This window comes from Capsicum annuum, chromosome 2 (genome assembly GCF_002878395.1).
Source record: "Capsicum annuum cultivar UCD-10X-F1 chromosome 2, UCD10Xv1.1, whole genome shotgun sequence".
Classification (NCBI taxonomy): domain Eukaryota; kingdom Viridiplantae; phylum Streptophyta; class Magnoliopsida; order Solanales; family Solanaceae; genus Capsicum; species Capsicum annuum.
In genome coordinates this window covers 29,777,624-29,791,310 of record NC_061112.1, presented here as the reverse complement: position 1 = coordinate 29,791,310, position 13,687 = coordinate 29,777,624, and positions in this window count along the sequence as shown.

Below are 13,687 nucleotides of genomic sequence, written 5' to 3'. Positions count from 1 at the left end.
CATATACAATTTGAGAGCATTTTAATAATTTATTATCAAAAAATAACTTGAAATAAAAATTTATAATCTTTTTGATTGAACAATTGTCAATTAAATGCAACAACTGGAATTCAAAATTTATTAAAATGATATTAATTTAAAATAGTATAATAAACATTAAATTATAAATTATTTTGAGAACTTTCTTTTGGGTTAATTCACTAAGGTGAGAAGTCAGAAGTTGTGCATTTTAAAGAAGAGAGAAAAGATTGAATGAAAAATGGGGTCCACAAAAAGAGTTGGGCTCTGGATGATTAATTTGGATTGTGAAATGACTATAATGCCTTTGGTCGTCGCATAACTCACTCTTCTATATAAACTAGATAAGTATGCACGGGCCCAACGTTAAAGTCAATATATAGTTCTTATATTTGTCTCAAATAATGAAATTAAAAAGCATGATCTAAATAATAATATAATAGAATGATGGGTTCTATTGGACACAATGATAATTTGAATAAAATAAACATTTATTTTTGAATTGACTAAATAAAATTATATCCTTTTAAAACAAAGAAGATAGATAATTGCATAAAGTTGTGTACTTTATGTAGAGAGAATTATTATACCCCCTTCGTGTCTTAAATTACTTAATATGTTTGTTAAAATTTTTTTCTCAAAATACTTGATATATTTAAGAATAAGCGATAATTAATCATTTTTTTCAACTATACCATATTAATTTAAAAATTCATCAAATTAAGATTAAATATGATCATATTAGTCAGTTTGCACCTCTTATTAATTTCTCTTAAGAGTAGTATCAAACAAATGTAACTCAATAAGAGAAACTCAAAGTTTTGATTCCCACAAGCACAAAACATTTTGCATTAAATAATAATATGATTTAGACAAATACTTTATGAAACGTCTAACACAATGTAATTTAAGTATAAAGAAAATCATTCTGTGGTACTATACGACCATCATGATTAAATTACAAATATTTTAACTACTCTCTATATAGAATAACATACCGAGTACAATTCCACATAACTATTCTTTACATAAAGAGATCATATTGGATTTACGCAAACCCTCCTTGAGAATTAAAATAGGCAGGCAAAACCTTCCATGCATATCATTTGAGTAACTTACTTCTGATGAATAGTATGAGCAAATAGCCCATTAAATGAGTTCAAGCTTAACCACTTGAGAGAATTCTCATATTCAAGCTAACCATTTATGAGAATTCTCATATTCAACTAACTTGCATTTAAATAGAAGTGTTTAATCGATTACGAATTAATTTGTCAACATTATAAACCATAATATAGTAGAAATTTTTTATCCTGTATAAGAAAATAATGTATGTTCGAAGTCTTAATAATTGCTCTTGAACTCATCTAATGGGCTATTTGCTCATACTATTCAAGAGCACTTTAGAGAATTCTTATATTCAACTGACCTGCACTCAAGTAGAAGTGTTCGATCAATTATGAATTAATTTGTCAACATTATAAATCATAATCTAGTAGAAAATTTTCTCCTCTATAAGGAAATAATGTATGTTCGAAGTCTTAATAATCACTCTTGCTAGATCACACTGCTAACATCGCACAGAAAAAAAAGTTCAATAATAGAGAATACAATATGTCATTTAACTCATGGTCAGTTGATTAGTAAATATTTTAGAGTAGTACATTCCAAAGAGTAAGTTGAGAAACATAGAAGCATAAAGAAACATAATCTCATGATGGTTCAGCATATCACTAATGAAAATTTATCATCAAAATAGTTGTCTGATTCTTACAAAAAGTCCTAAAAAAGAATCCATCATTAATCTCGTGAAGTATGAATTTATTATGTGGAGAGAAGGAAGCACAAGAACACCATAATTCTAGAAGTTGCATAAGAACACTAACATTGTTCTCTCATCGCCCCTTTGGATGCGTACAATTAGTTAACCTGAAAGAAAAATGTGATCAAAATAATCAAGAGCCGATAAAAGATTCTTCCAGCAGATTTTACTCCAAATTAAACTCATCTTGATAACTTCAATAGTGTCCATTATAGAAGTGCCAAGGAGATGGATATTACAATTGAAGTACATTAACACCAAATATATAATAGACATTACAATCATGTCTCCCACTATTTCTTAATATTTATAATCATAGTCATGTCAACTACTCAAAATAAAACATGAGATAAATAATAACATGCAAACAAGATGAAAGAATAGAAAAAATTTCATTTATAGATAACACCACTATAGATATTGATCTAAGAACTTGAATATAATTTCTCAAGAATAATTGTAGGAATTCAAGCTTTAAGGCCTAAATCTTATGTATATTCAAAGCTATTTTATGGTAGTTCTATTTTGTGGTAGGATTCTCCAAATAAAGTTAATTTATTCGCAGGACAAAGTTATATGGTTTAGCTTCTTCAGTTTTTCTAGAAAATAAAAAATAATAGATTGTTCATGATCATGTAGGTGGTTCAACTTATGCATGAGGTATGCTACAATAATGTGAAATCTAAATTTTAGCAGCGGCAGTTGATAACACATATTTCAGCTTGGTATCTATGAAAAAAATAAAGGTAAACATCACAGTTAGAATGTTGATGTGTGTTGAGTAATCAGAAGTTATAAAAGCCTACAAATTAACTAATTTTAGCAATCACCTTTTGTATGTGTAAGTGCAATTAACTCCAGCAAATACTAAATACATGTATTACTCCATGATATTATAGAAGCATAATTCATGATGTGTGAAAAGAAATGAGAATACCTTCTACAGAAAGCCATAATATTTCATAAAAAATAAGTTGTTCTTGGCCATTTGACCTAGTTTAGAAAATGAAGCACTTTTATTACGTGAAAATAAAAGTTAAAGAGGTTCATTACAAAAAATAAACGACTTGGAGGATGTTTGGATTAACTTTTAAAGGGTAGCTTATAAGCTAAAGCTAAAAGTCATAAGTTGAAAATACCCAACTTTTGACTTTTGGCTTATTTTTATATTTATGTGGTCTAAAGCTCAGTGCATAAAAGGACTGTATAGCCTTTTCAAACACCAAAAATAGTTAAAGCGAAAAACACTTAAAATAAGTCAATCAAAATACCCTCTTAGTTGCATTGAAAGATTTTTCACTCACTAAATAATCAATGATAACATAGCAAATATAGGTAGTGTAATATCCCAAATTTTAGTTAAAAAGAAAAACAAAAAAGAAAGAGAAATTAGGTTATTGGGCTAAAGCCCAATTTAAAAGGGAAAAGGAAAAAGGGCGTGCCTTTTGCCCAAATTTAAACTGGAATGGGAAATATTATAATAAATGAATTAAGAGGGATTTTTCCCATTAACTTGAAGGAAATATCCAAGATTAGTAAGGCAGTACTTCTGCCTGCACTCACGCCAAAACAGGAAAAAGAATACCAAACCAAATTACTCGTTCAGTGGGAAAAAAAAAGCTTAAGGGTTGATCGGAAAATTCTTTTGGGTTCAAGGTAAATTTGTTCCTACATCATTATAGTGATTCTTAAGTCTAGGTAATTTACTTTGGGTATTTAAATTTAGTTGTTAAAGACAAGAATTTTGGGTAGTAAGGTATTATTTTGGATAAATAGTTTGATGAATTGAAAGTTATCATGAAACCTTGAGGGTTGGGTACTCTAATTTTATTATGATTTAGCCTAAAATAAGAGAATTAACCCGATATTCACATAACGTAATTATAGATTTGATTGAAGAAAGTGATACAAATCGTTCGGGGTGACAAGTTTGGTATTTCGACAAGTGTACTGTGAGTAGTAATCTTACCATAATTTGTGTTTGTTAAGTTGCATATTTTATACTTGATTTTGATAAAACAATGAGTTACGAAATTCTTTAAAATTGTATGTGGGGCAAGTCCTTTACTTGATATGATATTGAAATTGTTATTTGAGATATGATATTATTACTGTGAATATTCTTCACTTACATGAGAGATATGTATTTTGACATGTGTTTTTATTCAAGTTTACATGTATCAGTATTTGATATGAACTTTAAATGATATGTACGATTCTGAAAAATGCTTTTATATGAATATCTATTGTTTACAAAGAAAGTATAAATGAGAGTCGACCTTGATTTGAATCCCGTAGCTAACGACGGGATCGTTAGACCTAGTGCATTTTGTATTTACTGATAACTATTACAACCCTTACTAGTGGGAAGGTAGAACTAACATACTGATACTGATATGATATTTGACTCCTTTATGTGGGGTCCACTATTATGGGTTATTCTTGATGAAGAAGAATGCCATACTGATTACATGATTCATTCTTGGAAACCTCCCAAATATGTAATATTTGATATGATGCTTTTTGAGTTATTACTGAACTATTGGTTCACTTGGCTTACATGAAACAATGATACTGTTTATTGTTACTATTTTCTGAAAGAGCTTTTATTCATGATGTTTTCTGACCTATCCCCACTAAAATAGTTATGGTTAAGTGTTATTACTCACAAGGATTATGTTAGCTAGAGAGCTCGAGGTAGCATTTTCTTGGTGAGCCCCGTATTTGTTCGTGTGGGCAGGCATTTATTTATTTGTTATGTTTCGTTTCTTGGAAACTCTTAGTTTGCTCCATAGTTATGTCTTTAGAGCTTGAGTATTCTTTCATTATTTTGGACTTGTGGAGTATTTAGCTTCCTCTTATTTTTGGAGATGGATTTTGTATTGTTAGTTAGTGGTATTGGTGAATTTTTGACGATCTATGGTAAATTGTGTTGGTGTTTGTGTGGAGGTTGTGCTGTTGGGTTGTTTTGTTGTTGAATTGAGATAGAGAATTTTCTTGTTAGGCCCAAAAATAGGGGAAACTCTGTCCGATTTTCTGTAGAAATCTGACAAGGGTTGCTTTGGATTCCTAAACTCCTTAGCACCGGTCATGATCCTATTCTGGGTTGTGACAAATTTGGTATCAGAGAGACAGGTTAATTTCGTGACTATGGAGCACACGATAGTAGTAGAATCTCAATTATGGTTATGTTGCGGCCATTTCTATAATTGTGATTCTGCGAGAGCATGATAGGATGCGTCTTGATCTTCTTTCTTATTCTTCCGTATGTGTGTGACGTTTAGGATCAATTAGATGAATCTAACTGTACTTGTTTTGTTAATTAGATGGTTCATAGAGCAACTACTGGTAGGAAAAGAGGTGGATCCCACAGAAGAGGTCGAGGTAGGGGTAGTCGTGATACCGCAGGAAATCGCACTACCACTCTAAGAAGTTTAAGAGAGCCCACTCTTACAGAAAATGCTAGTCCACCTCCACCATCTCATGAGGGTAGTACTACTGAGGTACTTGCTTCCATGTATAGAGCCATAGAGGACTTGGCCGATCGTTTAGATAGACAGGAGAAGGGTGGTCAACGCAATACTGTACAACCTCAGCTATAGTTCCAGGCACCTATTCAGACTTACAACTTTGGAAACAAGGAGGTATCTTTGTAGGAGTTTCTAAAGTTGAATTCATCAAAATTCACAAGTTCAGAGTTCAGTTGATCCCCAGAGCTTTTTGGATGGTACTTTCAAGGCGCTGCAGGCATTAGGGTGTTCTAGTGAGAGGGCTATGGAGCTTGCATCGTATAAGTTGGAGGACATAGCTAACACTTGATATGATACTTTATTGCTAGGAAGGCTTGTAGGAGAAACACCTCTGACATGGGACCAGTTCACTAAGTTTTTCATGCATACCTTTCTTCCTGAAAGTCAGAAACAAAAATATGCAGCTTAGTTTGAGAGATTAGTTCAAACTCCAGATATGGATGTGTCAACTTATAATACTCTGTTTTGCAAGCTAGCTAGATATGCTCCATACTTGGTGTCCACAGAAAAAGCTCGAGTCTAGAGTTTGTAAATAGACTGGTTGCTCATCTTTATAATGCAGTGGCTCTACAGATAAAAGTCTTGACCTATTATGAGATAGTGGATCTTGCTAGAATGATTGAGGACAAGGGTCATGTGGAGCGGGCAGTATATGAGGTTCGTAAGAAGGCTAAGATGGGTGGATCTTTCAGTGGTGACTTAAGTACGAATCAGAGAGCGGAAAATAAGGGAAAATATCAGGGCCATCAGACAGGGAAAAATTTGGTTTCACAGGCTGCAGATAAGCCACCTTCTAAATAATGTACCTAGAGGTCTTCAGCATCTCAGGGATATCGTAGTTTGGGCCAGATGTATACCACTACTCCATCCTGCCAAACTTGTGGCAAATCATATATGGGTCAGGGTCGTGTTTTGACTGGAGAGTGTTTTCGATATGGAAAGTTAGGTCATCGTATTAGGGATTGCCCTCAGCTTAAGAGAAATGCTAGTCAAGGTTCTGGTCAGGTAGCTGCACCTAGTCAGGCTACTCGTAATCCTACAGGTACAGGAAATAGAGGTCTAGGTAATGGGGAATGGGTTGCTGGAAATTAGGCACAAGGAAATGCTGGTAGAGGCCAACCGAGAGTCTTTGCACTTACTAGATAGGATGTTCAGTCCTCGAATGCAGTGGAGACTGGTATTCTTTCAGTTTGTTCTTTTGATGCATATGCTTTGATTGATTCGGGTTCTACCCACTCTTATATGTCCTCATACTTTACTATGAGATTTGATAGACAACCTGAGATGTTAGATTGTCTTTTACTTATTGCTACTTCTATGGGAGATTCCTTATCAGTTGAGTATGTGTACCGTGATTATGAGATTATGGTGGAAGGTAGGGATACCCTTTCTGACTTGATTGTACTTGATATGATTGGCTTTGATGTGTTGATGGGCATGGATTGGTTATCTCTTTGCTATGCTACCATATATTGTCATGCAAAAATAGTTTGATTTGAGATACCCAACGAATCTAGTTTTGTATTGGAAGGGGGTAAAGTTCCAGATGTTAGTAAAGTTATATCTTTTATGAAGACCCAACGACTATTGAAGAAAGGTTTATGGGTCTCTTGGTTATGATAAGCGATTCTAGGGAGAGATCACTTATTTTGAAGGAGCTACCTTGTGAAGGAATTTTCTGATGTATTTCCTGATGAGTTGCTAGGATTACCTCCAGTATGAGAGATAGACTTCGATATTGATTTGTCCTATGACACTATGCCAATATCTATACCCCCATATCGTATGGCACCAGCAGAGTTGATGGAGCTCAAACAACAATTGTAAGACTTACTAGTAAGAGTTTTATCAGACCAAGTATATCGCTATGGGGTGCACCAATTTTTTTTGTAAAGAAGAAAGATGGGTCTCTAAGAATGTGTATTGTCTATAGGCAGCTAAATAGGATAACAATACATAACAAGTATTCGTTACCTTGTATAAAGGACCTGTTTGATCAGTTACAAGGAGTTACTCATTTTTCAAAGATTGATCTCTGATCGGGTTACCATCAGCATAGAATCAAGGAGGAAGATATATCCAAGACAATACTTAGAACTCGTATGGGAATTATGAGTTCCTTATGATGCCTTTTAGGTTAACCAATGCTCCTACTGCATTCATGGACTTGATGAATAGGGTGTTCAGGCCGTTTTTGGACAAATTTGTGATAGTATTCATTGATGATATTCTGATATATTCTCGTAGCTAGGAAGAATATGAGAATTATCTGATGACTGTATTGTAGACATTGCGGGAACATAAGCTTTATGCTAAGTTCTCAAAGTGCAAATTTTGGCTTGATTCAGTATCCTTTTTGGGGCATGTTGTCTCCAAAGAAGGTATCACGGTAGATTCTAAAAAGACAGAAGCAGTGCAAAAATGGCCTAGACCTACTTCACCTATAGAGATTCGCAGCTTCATCGGTTTGGCCAATTACTACAGGCATTTTGTGCAGGATTTCTCTAAAATTGCAGCTCCATTGATCAAGTTAACACAGAAAAATATAAAGTTCCAGTGGACAGAAAAGTGTGAGCAAAGCTTTCAAAAATTCAAAACATATTTGACCACTGCACTAGTTTTAGCCTTACCATCAGATTTTGGAGGATTCAAGGTATTTCGTGATGCTTTGAGGATTGGATTAGGATGTGTTCTCATGCAACATGATCATGTTATTTGATTATGCTTCAAGACAATTGAAGAAGCATGAGCTGAATTATCCTACCCATGATGTGGAGATGGCTGTTGTGGTTTTTGCTCTTAAGATTTGCTGGCATTATTTATATGGTGAAGCTATTGAGATTTATACTGATCATAAGAGCTTGAAGTACATTTTTCAACAATGAGATCTAAATCTTCGGTAGCGTCGATTGATGGAACTACGTAAAGATAATGATTGTGCTATCTTGTATCATCCTGGGAAAGCTAATGTGGTGGCTGATGCTTTGAGCAGGAAATCTATGGGTAGTTTGGAACATATAGCTCTTGGAAAGAGGCAAATAGCGAATGATATGTAGAAACTTGAAGGAAAAGGTGTCAGTTTTAGTGTTGGGAAGTCAGGGGTGTTGTTGGCTTGTGTTCAAGCTAAATCTTCTTTGGTAGAGCGCATAAAGGTTACTCAACATGAAGATGTATAGTTGTGTAAATATCGAGATGATGTACTAGATGGTCAAAATAAGACGATGAGTATTGATTATGATGGTATTTTTTAAGTAGGTAATCGATTATGTGTACCAACTGCAGATGGGTTAAGACGAGCTATTCTTGAGGAAGCTCACAACTCCAGATATACCATACACCCTAGTTCTACTAAGATGTATCATGACCTGAAGCAGTTGTACTGGTAGGAAGGTATGAATAAAGATGTTGCTATGAATAAAGATGTTGCTTACTTTGTTTCTAGTTTCTTGACTTGTCAACAGGTTAAAGCAGAGCATCAACGACCAGCAGGATTATTGCAAAAGATCAGGATTCCAGATTGGAAATGGGAAAGAGTTACCATGGATTTTTTAATCGGGCTACTGCGAACCATTAAAGGCCATGACTCTGTATGGGTAATTGTAGATCGACTTACTAAGTCTGCTCACTTTTTGCCAGTAAAGACTACATATAGTGAAGTGAAATATGCTCAGTTATTTATGGATGAAATTGTCCGACTTTATGGAGTTCCATTGTCTATCATTTCTGATAGAGGATCACGGTTCACTTCACGCTTTTGGAGATCTTTCCAAGAAGCATTGGGTACCCGAGTAGATCTTAGTACTGTATTTCATCCGCAGATAGATGGACAGTCTGAGCGTACTATACAAATCTTGGAAGATATGTTGAGAGTTTGCATCTTGATTTTGGAGGTAGTTGGGATACTTACTTACCCTTAGTTGAATTCTCTTACTATAATAGTTTTCAGTGAAGAATTCAGATGGCTCCATATGAAGCCTTGTATGGTAGGCGATGTCGTTCTCCTATCGGGTGGTTTGAAGTTAGAGAGGCTAAGGTTTTAGGACCAGACTTGGTACATGATACTATGTACAAGGTCCAATTGATTAGACAGAGGTTGCTCATAGCTCAAAGCAGATAAAAGTCTTATGCAAATAAGAGAAAAAGAGATTTGGTGTTCACAGCTGGGGATAAGGTTTTTCTATGAGTCTCTCTTATAAAAGGTGTGATGCGATTTGAAAAAAGAGGTAAATTAAGCTTGAGGTTTGTAGGACCTTATGAGATACTTGCGAGTATAAGAGGAGTGGTGTATCGGGTGGAACTCCCTCCCGAGATGTCTTTCATCCATTTAGTATTCCATGTCCCCCTGCTAAGGAAGTGTGTATCAGATCTTCTCATGTGCTTGAAGCACCGACCTTGTAGATTGATGAGAATTTGACATATGAAGAGAAACTGGTTGCGATTACTGATAGACAAGTAAGAAGGTTGCGTTCAAAAGAATTTGTGTTCGTGAAAGTTTTATGGAAGAACCATACCATTGAAGAAGCTACATGGGAGTCAGAAAAAGATATGAGACTCAAGTATCCTCACTTGTTTCAGTCTTCAGGTATGCATTTGTTTTAAAATTCGGGGACCCAATTTCTTAAGGTGGGGATAATGTAATATCCCAAATTTTAGTTGAAAAGGAAAAAGAAAAAGAAGAGAAATTGGGCTATTGGTCTAAAGCCTAATTTAAAAGGGAAAAGAAAAAAGGGCGTGCCTTCTGCCCAAATTTAAAATAGAATGGGAAATAGTATAATATATAAATTAAGAGGGATTTTTCCCATTAACTTGAAGGAAATAGCCAAGATTAGCAAGGCAGTACTTCTGCCTGCACTCACGCCAAAACAGGAAAAAGAATACCAAACCAAATTGCTTGTTCAGTGGGAAAAAAAAAGTAAGCTTAAGGGTTGATCGAAAAATTCTTTTAGGTTCAAGGTAAATTTTTTCCTATATCATTATAGTGATTCTTAAGTCTAGGTAATTTACTTTGGGTATTTAAATTTAGTTGTTAAAGTCAAGAATTTTGGGTAATAAGGTATTATTTTGGAACAAAGTTTGATGAATTGAAAGTTATCATGAAACCTTGAGGGTTGAGTAGTCTAATTTTATTATGATTTAGACTAAAATAAGAGAATAAACCCGATATTGATATAACGTGATTATAGATTTGATCAAAGAAAGTGATATGAATCGTTCGGGGTGACAAGTTTGGTATTTCAACAAGTGTACTGTGAGTAGTAATCTTACCATAATTTGTGTTTCTTAACTTGCATATTTTATACATGATTTTGATGAAACAATGAGTTACAAAATGCTTTGAAATTGCATGTGGGGAAAGTCTTTTAGTTGATATGATATTGAAATTGTTGTTTGAGATATGATATTATTACTGTGAATATTCTTCACTTACATGAGAGAGATGTATTTTGACATGTGTTTTTATTCAAGTTTACATGTAATATGGTACTCCTTTATGAGGGGTCCACTGTTATGGGTTATTCTTGATGAAAAAGAATGCCAAACTGATTACATGATTCATTCTTGAAAACCTCCCAAATATGTAATTTTTGATCTGATATGATGCTTTTTGAGTTATTACTGAACTATTGGTTCACTTGGCTTACATGAAACAATGATACTGTTTATTGTTACTATTTTCTGAATGTGCTTTTATTCGTGATATTTTCTGACTAGTCCCCACTAAAACGGTTATGGTTAAGTATTATTATTCACTTAGCTAGTGTCTCACCCCTCGCTATTATTTTTATAGAGAACGTAGGTGACGACGAGGATTACATTAGTTAGAGAGCTCGAGGTAACATTTTCTTGGCGAGCCCTGTATTTGTTCGTGTGGGCAGGCGTTTATTTATTTGTTATGTTCTGTTTCTTGGAAACTCTTAGTTTTCTCCATAGTCATGTCTTTAGAGATTGAATATTCTTTCATTATTTTGGATTTGTAGAGTATTTGATTTCCTCTTATTTTTGGAGATGGATTTCGGATTGTTAGTTGGTGGTATTGGTGAGTTATTGATGATCTATGGTGAATTATGTTGGTGTTTGTGTGGTGGTTGTGCTGTTGGGTTGTTTTGTTGCTGAATTGAGATAGGAAATTTTCTTGTTAGGCCCTAAATAGGGGAAACTCTGTCCTATTTTTTTGTAGAAATCTGACGAGGATTGCTTTGGAGTCCTAAACTCCTTTGCGCCGTTCATGATCCTATTTTGGGTTGTGATAGGTGGAAATTTGCAGAACATCATGTATCAATTTCAAATGACCAACAAATTATAAATAAATGATGGTTGTTAAACCGCATGACCAATAGATGTGTATAACATAAGAGTAGTAAAGATTGTAGCATCTCACTTTTAATTTTCAAAGAGCATTATAATAACTTCCATGATTTATTACAAATGTCTATTTATACTTATTACAAACAATGACTAAAATACCCTTAATGAAGGGTGCTCCTTTGTAGTGTAGAAAGGAAGTCTTAAAAGACCATACTAGCCCTACTTGGGGCGCCTCTTGAGTGTATATTTGGAGTGTAAAAGGTCTTCTATGCCCTTAATGAGTGGCACCCTTTGAGTGTAAGACCCCTCCTCCTTTCTTCACTTGGACAAGGCTTGAAATGTCTCCAAAAAGGTCTTCAATTCACTTGCATATCCGAGCCATGAACTTTGGGAAAGATCTTGTACTCCTTGAGCTCTTCATGCTTATATCACTAGTGTACTTATCTGTGCAAAGAAAATACAAAATATCCATGAATATTAATGTTTGTAAAAAAATTATAAATTATACATTTTTCATGAAAATAACCATTTGTTGAACTCTAGTAATTAAAGCATATGGTTGATCGTTCAATTGAGACTATTTACTTTTAAATTAAGCTGAATCGTATTAAATAAAGAAAGGATGAGGAAAAGAATGACAAAAAAGTAATGAACAAAATCAAACATAAATATAATCATAATTGAATTTTTTTAAGTATTAGTGATTAAGAAATGATTGTTAATTTCTAATTAAATTTAAATACTACCTTTTATTTTCTCTTGGAAGAAAATTGCCTACATTTTTTGAGTGTAATTAGTTCATTAGTCAATTTATTTGTAAAATAATGAAGAAAGAAGTGATCAAACTCTCATCCACCATAATTTTTTTTCTTATCTTCTCTTCTCTCCCTCGCTTAAAATGCAGCAACAACAATAAAAAATAAAGAACTTTAAACTCCTTAAATAGGGTGCTTTTTCATTCTTCTTCAATTCCGCATCTAATGTCACAATCCAAAATCAAGGGTCACGATCACACTTGTGGCCACACGTTCGTGGATTGCTCGAGTGTAGCGTACTGATTCTTATCGAGATTGGGTTGACAAGCCTTGACAAGTAAGCCTATTACCCAAACTCATATGAAATAAGAAATCAACATCAAAACCCAAGGCAAGGCTTCTACAACAATGCCGAACCATAAAAATATGATAATAGCGAAAGTGCATAATCAAAGATACCCTACAATATTCCAAAAATCTGGTGTCACAGTGTAAGAATGGCTAAATACATCTCGAATATCAAAGATATAATAATAATCCAGAAGAAATCAAAATCTATCTCCGAATCCTAAATAGGACATAAAATTAGACCGGAAGAGATAGTAGGCCAACTTCTGAAGCATAGGACATTTGACACTTCGAATAGACTCCAAATGCCGCCTAAATTAGCTATTCGTACGGCACACTCATACCTAGATTTGCACAATAAGGGAATATTAGGGATGAGTATGGTCCACTGGTACTCAGTAGGTATCATAGATTGATTGAGTAAAGTATAAAATAAAGTATATAAACATAAATTATGGGCACGTCTACATTAAAAAAATGTCCCAAATGGTAGTCCACTCCGTCTTCACTAGCAGTTCAACTATGTACACATATAACAAATATAAATACAAAAGAAAACCTAGCTACAAACATATACCAGGTAAAATTATGGGAAAGAAATACAAGTAGCTAGATCACATCAAGAATAGAAATACAACACCGAATAGGCATACAATATATGGAATACAATGAAGATGATGCACTAGGTCGTCATATAACCTCCGTATACACCTACCGAGCTGTGCTTCCGAGGTAGGACTCATGGGGGGTTCATCAGTCCATATACAACCAATATCTAATACTAATATTTATAACTCCTCTTCGGCACATACATCGATAGAGAGTTTTTAAAGATGTCACATTTTTGTCAGAAAAACCAGTATTTTTACGGTGGTACAAATATTTCATGAATGAATATAATATGAGGG